At 37.8% G+C, this 12,586-nt stretch overlaps 1 pseudogene; it reads right to left on the bottom strand.

Annotated features, from left to right (window-relative positions):
• Positions 1-2,602: 2,602 nt before the first annotated feature.
• LOC121039926 (rRNA-processing protein FCF1 homolog) lies at positions 2,603-3,198 on the bottom strand (annotated as a pseudogene).
• Between the last annotated feature and the right edge of the window lie 9,388 nt (positions 3,199-12,586).

Genomic DNA, 12,586 nt, shown 5'->3' with positions numbered 1-12,586 from the left:
TTCCAATGAAGCCTGTCTCTGTATTTTTATTTCCTCCTTATCTATGTTTCAAAGTCAAAAGCTTCTTCTTAATTCTCTAATGCAGTAGTTAAATATTTTTAAGCACATATATCAACATACATTTTTTCTAATTGTGAATTTTATTATAAAATATGTGATATAAATATAAATATAAATATAAATATAAATATAAATATAAATATAAAAAAGTTTGTGTTAGGAATGAAAAGCCATCAGGACATATTTATGTATTTATCCGTGTGTGTACCTTAACCTTATATATTTGTGCTTTATGTTGTTGCAAAGTCCTTTCAGATGTTTTACACTTTTATTCTTTTTCCCCACTCACCAGAGTATGTTTATTTTTACATTTACTTTTTGTCTTTCCTTCCTTGAGTTCTTTTGTTTATATTCTGCCATTTTGAGAATGATTAATTTGTTTATCCCAATTTGCTATTGTTTAGTTATCGAAGAATTTAATTTCGACTGAATTTTATTGTCAGGATTAGTTGTTCTCATTGTCAATAATTTTCTATTTGTACAACCAGTAAACACTAGTCTAATATAGAAAGTGTGTTTGGTTAGTTCAGTTCTATGAACAAAATATTTTATTTTATTTTTTTAATTTTTTTAACGTTTATTTATTTTTGAGACAGAGAGAGAGCATGAACGAGGGAGGGGCAGAGAGAGAGGGAGACGGAGAATCTGAAGCAGACTCCAGGTTCTGAGCCATTAGCAAAGAGCCCGAGGCGGGGCTCGAACTCATGGACCGTGAGATTATGACCTGAGCCAAAGTCGGATGCTCAGCCGACTGAGCCACCCAGGCACCCCTGAACAAAATATTTTAAACATTGGCTATCCTAAAGCTTACTTTAATAAAATTAACAACTTTCTCTGTGTTCTAGCATAGCCCTGACTTTATACAAAACTGCTTTTGATGCTAGTGCTTTAATTAAGTGTAAAACCAGGATCTTATCAGTAGCTTCTAATTTTTAGCAAGGTTATTGTAATATCTGGTATTTTTCACTGTAACATTACTTATTATACAACTTCTGGTTTGGCTATGAATGTGCTTTTTCTTTTTCTTTTTAAGTTTATTTATTTATTTTGAGAGAGAGAGAGAGAGAGAGAGAGAGAGAGAGAGAACCCCCAGTAGGCTCTGCACTGACAGCATGGAGTCCAATGCAGGGCTTGAATTCACAAATCGTGAGATCATGACCTGAGCCAAAACCATAAGTCAGACACTTAATTGACAGAGCTTCCCAGGCACCATTTCAGCAAATGTAATTAATGATGCTGTGTGTGTGTGAGATTAAATTTAAACAAAACAACGCAGTCTCCATAAACTTGTCGTACCACATGGTGCTGACGCAAACTACCAGTGTTTCAATTCTGTCTGGGACTCCACTGACTTTAAAATGGACTGTTGGGGCGCCTGGGTGGCTCAGTCGGTTAAGCGTCCGACTTCGGCTCAGGTCATGATCTCGTGGTCCGCGAGTTCGAGCCCCACGTTGGGCTCTATGCTGACAGCTCAGAGCCTGGAGCCTGTTTCAGATTCTGTGCCTCCCTTTTTCTCTGATCCTCCCCTGTTCATGCTCTCTCTGTCTCTCTGTCTCAAAAATAAATAAATGTTAAAAAAATTAAAAATAAAATAAAATAAAATAAAATAAAATAAAATAAAATAAATCGACTGTTATTTTATGTACCTATGAGAAAAAAAAAACATTCTCCATTAAGCTCTGATACAATCCTGGTTTTCCACTTAGAATTTTTCATTTTATACCTATTGAAAAGGTATATATTTTATATTTACGTAGACAAATAGAACGATCATAACCATGTTGTTAGGTTATTTGCCTCTTGTGGCTTAAAACCTGAAAGTGAGGCCCAGTATTACGTGTGCCTTGATATTTGGAGACGAGAGGGAGGAACGTGAATGGCTTACCTGCAAGTTACCCTTCTCACTCTGCTCCTGTAGAGATGGACCCATAGCCAAATAGGTTTCCTATTACAGAGACCAGACAGTTGCTTCTTTTCCTTGACTTCCCTGCCAGCCCGTGAAGTTCAAGCCAATCGCATCCTCCACCAGGAATCAGGGAGCATCTTACTTTCGTGATACTAAGTCTATTTCCCACAGTCCCCGGTCTTTCACTTTGTTCCCAAATGCAACCCCTACGTGGTTCTGCATGGCACAGCGTCCCCCTGCCCCAGGCTGTGAGTACGCATGACGAATACACTGCTGTTGACCTCATCTATCCAGCATCATGTACCGTGGTTTGGCCATCCCCATAGCCCTGTGGTAGGGATCCTTCCCACACGCATTGGCTGAAGAGGAGGTCAATAAACCACCTCTGGACAGTAAGATTTTGTTATCAGTGACAAATTACTATGTACTTTTTTGCAGATAGGTTTTCTGTGAGCAATCATCTGATTTATAAAAAGATGCAACAAAATTAAAAATGACACACAATATCAATTTCAAAACAACATCAAAAAGTCAGAGAATTTAACCCCATGTAAGTAGAATAAATAATGCTATAGCGTATTGCTATACGAACTGGCAACAGAAAGGGTTAGCAAAGGAAGGCCGAGGAAGTCAACTCTATCTTTTAAGAATGAGAACAAGGAGCTCCCTAATCATTGGCATCCACTCCATATTGTAACTGTGGTTAGAAATGTATATGATGGGAACTCCAGGGATTTTCTGAATCCTTCATTTAAGGTCCGGGGTCAACGGTGGCCACAATGTAACATTTGTGCTGAGTTACTGTCTGTACTAAGCAGTCATCTACATAGTTGCTGTGTGTGTGCCTGGTAATTGTTCAAATCTTGGATCCTTGGCAATCCTTAGAGCCACTGGATACTTTTGCCCCAATTGATCAATTTCAGTCATGACACAGTCAGTTGTATCGGGGATACAATTGTCATACGGACATTCCATCATTGACTGTATTAAGTCAGGTTTGGCTTTAATGGAAAAGTTGATATAGTTGATATCAACCAGGGCATGGTAAGGTGAGCCTAGCTGCGTGTTATATCGGAAGAATAAGCAAGAAGGATGTTGAGGTACTTCCCTTTCATTGAGTGTGCACTGGGATCTTTCTTTTCTTTCCTTTTAGGTTTTAATATACCCTACTCTTTAAGCCTCTGATCTCAGAGACTAAGCATTGGCTTCATGGTCTCATACTTCCTTGATTTTCTTTTGCTTTCCCATGTTCTTGCCGCACTCTTGTTTCTTTTTTGAATATATTTTATTTTATTTTATTTTTTTTTCAATTTTTTTTTCAACGTTTATCTATTTTTGGGACAGAGAGAGACAGAGCATGAACGGGGGAGGGGCAGAGAGAGAGGGAGACACAGAATCGGAAACAGGCTCCAGGCTCCGAGCCATCAGCCCAGAGCCCGACGCGGGGCTCGAACTCCCGGACCGCGAGATCGTGACCCGGCTGAAGTCGGACGCTTAACCGACGGCGCCACCCAGGCGCCCCATCTTTTTTGAATATATTTTAAACAGTAATTAAACTTAACATGTGTAGCACAAACAATAGAACACAAATGAGGTGGAAATAACACAGATGTCTGTGATCAAGTTCATGCTGTCTCAGGCAATGGTTAACTTCCTGATGACCCTCACCTAGGCAGAAGCAATTGCAAGAATAACAATAACCAATATCGGTGACGTTAAAATGTAAAAAATAATATCTTTGTGTTCGGTCATACTAAAAGCGTTTTGCAATTTCCAGCATCAGTGTTTTTATTATGTTGGATCACAAAATTTGTACCAAACAAGAGCCATAAAATGAGCCGCATTTCTCAAGCTTCTAAAGCAGGGGCTGGCTAACTGAAGCCTGTGCTCTCTAACTGGCTGGTAGCTTGGTTTTTGAATGACCTGTGAGGTAAGAATTATTTTTACTTAAAAAAACAAACAAACAAACAAACCTTTTTAAATATTTATTTATTTATGAGAGAGAGAGACAGAGACAGAGACAGAGACAGAGACAGAGACAGAGTGGGAGCAGGGGAGGGGCAGAGAGAGAGAGGGAGATACAAAATCCAAAGCAGGTTCCAGGCTCTGGGCTGTCAGGACAGAGCCCCACACGGGCTCAGACTCAGGAACTGCGGGATCATGATCTGAGCCAAAGTCAGAAGCTTAACTGATTGAGCCGCCCAGGTGTCCCAAGAATTAGTTTTACTTTTTAAAGGGCTGCAAACACAAGCAAGCATGCAAATGAAGAACAATATGTGACGGAGACCAAATATGGACTGCGAAGCCTACATTATTTAATGTGTGATCCTTCAGAGAAAAATTTGCTTCTGTTCTAAAGTAGTACAGATTTGATTGTACTAATCACTGATAACTATGCTTTTAAAGTTTATTTCTTCTTTTTAATGTTTATTTATTTTTGAAAGAGGGAGAGACAGAGTGCAAGCAGGGGAGGGGCAGAAAAAGAGAGGGGGACACAGAATCCAAAGCAAGCTCCAGGCTCTGAGCTGTAAGCACAGAGCCTGACTTGGGGCTAGAACTCACCAGCCGTGAGATCATGATCTGAGCCGAAGTCAGACGGTTAACCGACTAAGCCCCCCAGGTACCCCAGAAAATTTATTTACTTATTTTTTGAGAGAGAGTGATCAGGGGAGGAGCAGAGAGAGAGGCAGAAAGAGAGAATCCTAAGCAGGTTCCACACTGTCAGCTCAGAGCCCAATGTGGGGCTCAATCCCACGAATGGTGAGATCATGAACTGAGCTGAAATCAAAAGTCAGACACTTTATCCGGCTGAGCCACCCAGGCACCCTCCTAACAGATATACTTTAAAAATTATTGGTTCCATAGTTCTCAGATATTCTTGATTCACTGCATCTTTTGTAGCCCAATCATTTTCAGGGTGTCCCCATGACTAAAGAAATACTTGAAAGTTCTGCTTATTGAGTAGTTAGGTACAAACAACCTAATAAGCATTATGTGCTGACAACCTAATAGCAATTTGAAAAGCATGATCCATGTTTATTAAAAGGATAAGCTGGTACTTTCATTTCACTTTAAATAACCACAATTAATATTAGGCCTGTCTAAGCTTCTTAAAGCCTGGAATGAGTTTGGACACCATCATTCTCATTTCCTGCTCTACAGTGATGTCCACTGTAGATGTCTTCACAAAGACGCATCATCAAAGGAAAGTAGCACAAGCCATTGTTGAAATTGTAAGCTACTTCTAACTGGTATATTTCACATCAGATAGATACAGAGTCACTGTGTTTGCCTAGAAAAGCTAAAATATACTGTGAGTTTGTTGTGGCAACCTCTTATGCCTTGGCACACAGTTCAAGAACTTTAGAAGAGTTGATTTATCATAAAAAAGCATAAGCCTCTAGCCATGCCTGGTATAAGAATGATTTTTAGTATTTGTCTGAGTCATTTCATTTTTGTCATGTGATAATGTAAGTATATACGACAATCATAAAAATTTGTTACTGACAATAAGAGTAGGAAATACTTATATGTCAGGATAATTGACATTGTAACAATTTTGTATAAATATGGTTTATTTCTCAATTTATTTAGGTCCCTTTAATTTCTCTTGTCCAAGTCTTATAACATTAATATTGAGTGTATCAATTTCATACATATTTTTAAAAATTTATCCTATTTCATGATTTTTGTTGCTATTGTATATTGTGTCTTTAAAATTTCACTTTGAATTATTTGTTGATAATTATAAGTATGTAATAAATATTGTAAATATTGTAAATAAGTATTCTAAATATGAACTTGTTGAACTTAACTTTAGTCATATTACTTTTACTGAAGATCGTTTAAGGTTTTCTACCTACATTATTTTTTCTTCTATAAATAAAGACAGTTTTACTCTTTATTTTTCAACTTGCAAGCCTTTTAATTTTTTGCCTTATTGTGCTGTCTAAAACTTCTATCTGCTGGGGCGCCTGGGTGGCGCAGTCGGTTAGGCGTCCGACTTCAGCCAGGTCACGATCTCGCGGTCCGGGAGTTCGAGCCCCGCGTCGGGCTCTGGGCTGATGGCTCAGAGCCTGGAGCCTGTTTCCGATTCTGTGTCTCCCTCTCTCTCTGCCCCTCCCCCGTTCGTGCTCTGTCTCTCTCTGTCCCAAAAATAAATAAACGTTGAAAAAAAAAATTAAAAAAAATAAATAAAATAAAAAAAAATAAAACTTCTATCTGCTAATAAGTGTGAGCAGATATTCTTACTTATTTTAGGGAAGTATAACGTTAGCTGTAAAGTTTTCATAAATGTCCTTAATAATGGGTGTTAAATATTGTCAAAAGCTTTTTCTCCATCTATTAAAAATATCACATGTGTTTCCTTCAATTTGTTAATATGATGAATTACACCGATTGGCATTGGAATGTTGAACCAATGCTGCCTTCCTGGAATAAACTGTGGCTGGTCATAACGTATTATTCTTTTTACACTAGGTTATATTATACCATTGCTAGATTAGATTGCCAATAGTTAATGTTTTTTTTTGTTTTCCATTTGTGTTCATGACAGATGTTAGTCTGAGTTTTTCTTTCCTGTTGTATCTTTGTCTGGCTTTAGGTCAAAAGTAATTCTGTTCTCATAAAATGAGTTGGGAAGTGCTTCTTAATCTATTTTCTGGAGGAGTTTGTGTAAGGTTGGTCGTATTTCTTTAAATGTTTGGTAGAATTCGTCAGTGATATCATTTGAGATACCTACAAGTCTGAGGAAAAGTATATAGATGCATATACTGATGTATACATCTCTCTATATCTATCTATCTATCTATCTATCTATCTATCTATCTATCATCTCTCTATCATCTATCTATCTATCTAATTATTTCAAATTCTTTGATAGGTATAGGATTATTTGAGATTGGCTTTTTCTTCTTGTATCAATTTTGGTCATTTTTATATTTCATGGAATTTGTCCATTTCATCTGGATTTTCAGGTTTACTGGCATACAATTGTTTGTAGTCACCCCCAGTTCCTTTTGGATGTTTATAATATCTGCAGTGCTGACATCTATTTGATTCCTGATATTGATAATTTGTGTCTCCTCTTCCTTTTTTGTGATCAGTTTGGCCATAAGTTTATCAATTTTATTGATCTTTTAATTGATCAAAAACCCAGCTCTTGCCCTAGTGAATTTCTCCATTGTTTGTCCATTTTTAATGTTATTGACTTCTGTTTACTATTTAGTATTTATCCTACTTATTTTGGGTTTAATTGATCCTTATATTTCTAGCTTCTTAAGATGGGAATCTGGATTCTTATTTTTACAATTATTCTCTACATTTCATGGAAAGATTTGATCACTAGGTGGCAGCAACATATAGGGAAGGGCACTGAAGTTGTGACGCCTGTATATTCAACATAAGCACAACCAGCTTGTCAGCCTCCCCTTAGCTGGTAAAGGCCTGAGTGACTTGCTAATTTTCACCAGGAATGCATTGATAGCTGGAACTAATGAAGTAAAGTCATAGTTTGCCTCTGTGTCTGCTCAGATCGGCTTGTCTCTCTGATTCTGTAGCTATCTCCTGAGCTCCTGGTGAGGATTTATTTGTTTACCTTGAGCATTTTGTACTATATATGTACTATCATCATTCTCCAAATTTAGTTACAGTTGTCTATAGGACATAAACGAATCAGAACCGACGGGACACAGGACTGCCTGTTTTTGTTTTTTAACTTTTTTAGTTTGAAATAATGGTAGGTTTACCAAAAAGTTGTAAAGGTAGTACAAAGAATTCTCATACACTCTCCTGAAAAAAGTGATTTTTTACTCTGTAAACCTAGTACTAGGCTAGCACTATTCCCCGCACAATTGAGAGAGTAAGGATTCAATATTACTAACTCCAAATCTGGAATATTTTGGACAAGAAAGTGCTGAAAATAATTTTTAAAGATCCTGATACGAAAGGAGAAATATAAAGATCTGTAAGCTACAGCTATTTTTTTTATTATTTGCATTTGTATAAGGCATTTTTTCCTATTTTTTACTTTTAGATTTTTTTCATTACATTGAAAGTTAATTTCTTTAAGAGAGCATACAGTTGGTCTTATATTTTTTTCTAATCTAAAAATTTGACTTCTAATGAAGTATTTAGTTTATTTAAATGTAATTATTGACAGAGTTGAGTTTCACCTACCATCTTGATGTATCAACTTAGTGGAGTAGTTCTCAGTTGGGCACAATTTTGCCCCAGAGGGGACATTTGGCAATGTTTGAAGTCATTTTCGGTGGTCATAAAGGGAGAGGGTTGGTGGTATTGGCATCCAGGGGTAGAAGGCAGAGTTGCTGCTGAACATTCTACAATGCACAAGGAAGCCCTGACATCGAGGTATCTATCTCAAAAGCATCACTGTAGATTATGGGACAGAAAAAAAAAATTTTTCCCTTCTTAGGAGTTTATATTCTATAGTCTATGAGATTTGATGTGTGTTCTTCAGGAGGTGTGTGTGTGTGTGTGTGTGTGTGTGTGTGTACATGCATGTATTTGAGTAAACAGTTATCTGCTCAATAATTCGGAGAATAAAGAAGTACATCTGTAAATTTCCAGGGTGAGATTTTGAAAGAATTTCATCCTCTGCCTTCCTTAAGCCCTTTAATAGAAAAAGTTGGAGATCCCGACCGACACAACACTTTCCCCATGTATATTTATAAAATCTCCACATATAGACTTATAATCTCCATTTCCTACAAAACTCCTACTTATGTCTGCCTGAGTATTGGATGCTATGCCCCTCCCCTCAGGTGGGTATAGCCTCTTTCTTCTTGCTTGTCTACCTGGCATTTCATTCCATCTTCATATAGTTCTTGACTTTAGTTTTGTTTTATGGCTGACTTTCTAGGTTATTCATCTTGGTTAGTCACTGTTCATGTTTCTACTTGAGACAGATAAAAGTTGAGCCTACTTGACTCAACTAGCCAAGAAAGTAGGAAGTCAAGAAAGTTGTTTCTACTTGAACAGATAAAAGTTGAGCCTTGACCTTGTGTGGTTGGTGTAAGAGAGAAAGTAATAATTGGATTTCGGATTGGTCCAAAGCTGAGAAGTGGAGCTGAGAATGAAGTCTGCCTGGAAACTGTGTGCTTATGGAGGTCTGACAGGTGTTAGAAGAGAGGAAACTGAAAATATTTCAGTCCAAAGAACAAATCTGGAGTGGAGCATCTTAAGGCAGTATGCTCTCACACCTGGCTGCTCATCACATCCCCTGTAGATGTTTATAAAATATGATGCCGTGGCCCCACCGCAGACTTAACTCAATAAAAATCATCCAGATTGGGATTCAAGAAGCTGTGTTTTTGAAAACATCCCAGGCGATTCTGATGATCCGTCAAATTTCAGAAGCTGGCTTCTGGGGATTTCTGGTGGAAGGCTCGTTTGTGTGCATGACTACACGTGTGGGTCCTGGTATATCTGGGGACTGGCTTCCAGAGTTTGTGAGGTGCCACATACACTGTTGGCCCCTGAGTTCTGTTTGGGCCCAGTCAAATCTGCATCTATATGCCCTCCTGTCCTGTGCTCGGGAGCCAGGTCCTTACCGCCTGTGTTCCCTGCTTTTGATAGAGTGCTGACCTAATATATAGATTCTATCAGTTTGGATTGGATGCTACTATATTTCCCTTGGCTTATGCTAGTGGCACATAAGAGAGGAGATTAATCTTTGAAACTTGCCACAATTTCATATGTACTTTTTTCCATCAAATCTGTGCCATAAGGAAGGAGTCGTGTCCAAGCCTGGGAAGCCTCTAACAATTGGCATGTGTGTTTTTGGTGCTGAATTGCCTCCTTGACTGGTTTAGTTCATCTCCCTACTCGCTGCGGGAGATTTTTAAGCTGTAAAGTATTTGTAATACGATTTTCAGGAAATTGGTATACTTATACACAATGGGACCTCACAATTTAAAAATGATCTTACCCCCAGTCTACTTGTAATGTGTCTTCTAATCTTCCATTCGTGGTTTCTTCTAAATATTTAAATGTCTTTGTTTTTCTATTTACCACACATACCTATTAAAAAATTTTTCTGTTTATTAAAAAAATAATTTATTGCAGTAATGTATGACGTGAAAGTACACAGAATTACATAAAAGTACAGTCCTTTCTGATTCAAAATATTTAGTGTTATTTGTTTGGGACCCTGCTGTGTATTAAGTGTGGTGTGGACACGCATTTAAATGTATAAACACAGACTCATCATTTGAAAACATAAAAATAAAAGCTAACCTGATTAAAAAGTAGGCTTGGAGTGTCTATTGTGAAGTTCATTCTGAGGTGATATTCAAAGCTTTTCCACAGCATCTCAGATGCATATGTTTTGAGTTTCGTAGAAAAAACCGAGACTACATGAGTGTTACGGTGAAATTCTAGGTGTTCCAATAAGATCCTTTATTTTAAGTGAAGTGTAATTGACATACACAATGTTATATTAGTTTCGTGTGTAAAACATAATAACGATATTTATACATATTATGAAATAATTGCCACAATGAGTCTAGTTATCATCTGTCACCATGCCGAGTTATAAAATTTTTCTTTCTTCTTGTGATGGGAACTTTTAAGGTTTATTTTCTTAGCAACTTTTAAGTATGCAACCCAATAAAACTGACTGTAGTCACTAAGCTCTCCTTTACATATCATGACTTGTTGTTTTTTCACATATGGAACTTTGTCCTTTTTGACACCTTTTACCCATGTCACCCATCCTCCCAACCCCCTCACCACTGACAACCGCCAACCTATTCTCTGTATCCGGGAGTTTCGTTTGATTTGTTTGGTGGGTTTTTAGACTCCACATGTAAGTGAAATCGTAATGGTATTTGTGTTTGTTGGGCTTATTTCATTTAGCATTATACCTTGGAGGTGCATCCATGTTCTCACAAATGGCGAGATTTCATCCTTTTTTATGTCTGCGTAGTATTCCATTGTACGTGTATAACTCATCTCTTTATCCGTTTATCCATCCATGTACACTTAGGTTGTTAATATATCTTGGCTATTGTAAATAATGTGGCCATGACAATAGGGGTGCGTATGTCTTTTCGAATTACTGTTTTTATTTTCTTTGGATAAATAGCTAAGTGGAATTGGTGGATCAAATGGTAATTCTTTTTTTTTTTTTTTTTTAAGGAACCCAAACTGATTTCCATAGTGGCTACACTGATTAGTATTCTCACCAACAGTTCACAAGTGTTTCGCTTCCTGCACGTCCTCGTCAACCTTTGTCATTTCTTGTCTGTTTCACAATAGCCAATCTGACAGGTGTGAATTATATCTCATTGAAGTTTTGATGTGTATTTCTCTGATAATAAATGATGCTAAGGATCCTTTCATGTGCTTGTTGGCCATTTGCATGTCTCCTTAGGAAAACTCTGTTCAGATCCTTTGCCCATGTTTAATTAGATCGTTTGTTTGTTTGCTACTGAGTCGTATGAGTTCTTTTTTTTTTTAATTTTTTTAACGTTTTATTTATTTTTGAGACAGGGAGAGACAGAGCATGAACAGGGAGGGTCAGAGAGAGGAAGACACAGAATCTGAAACAGGCTCCAGGCTCTGAGCTGTCAGCACAGAGCCGGACACGGGGCTGAAACTCACGGACCGCAAGATCATGACCTGAGCCGAAGTCAGCCGCTTAACCGACTGAGCCACCCAGGCGCCCCATAGTTCTTTATGTATTTGGGGTATTAACCCTTTATTGGATATGTGACTTGCAAATATATTCTCCCACCCAGCAGTTTGCCTTTTCATTTGTTGATGGTTTCCTTCACGGTGCAGAAGCTTTATAGTTTGATATCATCCCACCTGTTTATATTTGCTTTTGTTGCTCTTGTCTTTGCAGTCAGCTCCAAAAAATCATCACCAAGACTGATGTCAAGGAACTCACTACCTATGTTTTCTCTAGGAGTTTTCTGGTTTCAGGCCTTATGTTCAAGTCTTTAATCCATTTTGAGTTACTTTTTTGCAGATGGTACGATAGAAGTCTGTTTTTATTCTTTTGCATGTGGCTGTCCAGTTTTCCTAGCCTATTTATTGAAGAGACAATCTTTTCTCCATTCTATATTCTTGCCTCCTTTGTCATAAACTAATTGACCATATACGCAGGTCTTTATTTACGGGCAACTATGTTGCTCCATTGATCTATGTCCCTGTTTTTTTAAAAAAAATTTTTTTTACATTTATTTATTTTTCAGAGACAGAGAGACAGCATGAGCAGGGGAGGGGCAGAGAGAGAGAGGGAGACACAGAATCCAAAGCAGGCTCCAGGCTCTGAGCCATCAGCACAGAGCCCGATGCGGGGCTCGAACCCACAAGCTGTGAGATCATGACCTGAGCCGAAGTTGGACGCTTAACCGACTGAGCCACCCAGGCGCCCCATATGTCCCTGTTTTTAAGGAAATGCCATACCATTTTGATTACTGTCACTTTGTAACATAGTTTGAAATCTGAGCGCACAATACCTTCAGCTTTGTACTTCTTTCTTAAGACTGCACTCTTTGCAGTCTTTTGTGGTTTCATAAAAATTTTAGGATTTTTTTTGTTCTATTTCTGTGAAAAATGCCATTAGAATTTGATAGGAATTGCATTGAACTT

Source organism: Herpailurus yagouaroundi, unplaced genomic scaffold (assembly GCF_014898765.1).
Source record: "Herpailurus yagouaroundi ecotype Mexico unplaced genomic scaffold, PumYag 181, whole genome shotgun sequence".
Lineage (NCBI taxonomy): Eukaryota > Metazoa > Chordata > Mammalia > Carnivora > Felidae > Herpailurus > Herpailurus yagouaroundi.
Note: the sequence above shows the minus strand (reverse complement) of the source record. Positions and strands in the feature narration are given on the sequence as shown.